Source organism: Penaeus monodon, chromosome 23 (genome assembly GCF_015228065.2).
Source record: "Penaeus monodon isolate SGIC_2016 chromosome 23, NSTDA_Pmon_1, whole genome shotgun sequence".
Classification (NCBI taxonomy): domain Eukaryota; kingdom Metazoa; phylum Arthropoda; class Malacostraca; order Decapoda; family Penaeidae; genus Penaeus; species Penaeus monodon.
In genome coordinates this window covers 7,297,749-7,298,296 of record NC_051408.1, presented here as the reverse complement: position 1 = coordinate 7,298,296, position 548 = coordinate 7,297,749, and positions in this window count along the sequence as shown.

The window sequence follows — 548 nt, the reverse complement described above, 5'->3', positions numbered from 1 at the left end:
TTACAATCGACGCCATGTGATTCGGAGAGCCAATGTCCATGCTGAACAACAGGAGGCTAATCTACAGGAGGGAAAAAATATAGCATTCATTTTGGGTCTGTTTGGCCAAAGGTGGTAGGAAAAATATATCATCGGTCCCATATCTTATAAAAAAAAGAAAAAAATTGTACTGAGAAAATCTTTGGCATTTGAATCTTTATTTCTACTATCACGAAAGGGAGGTTCTGGATTGGGGGGTTAAACTACTACGGTTGACTAACATGCACTAACTAAATAGAAACTATGTGATCAGGAGGCAAGAGTGGTTAATTTTTATTTTACTGCTAAACCTATATATTCTTTGGTGGGTTAGCAAACGATACCGAAAAGCGCGTTTTCCTTTTTTAATTAGGACAAATGGAATAAGAGACTGTTAATATAATGCAATAAAAACGTAAACATAACGATAAATTACCGAGAATGGAGAAGAAAAGAAGAAAATTGAAAGAGAGAAAGAGGATATTAGAAAAAAAATATAGGTGAGAAAATACATTCAACGACGAGAAGAA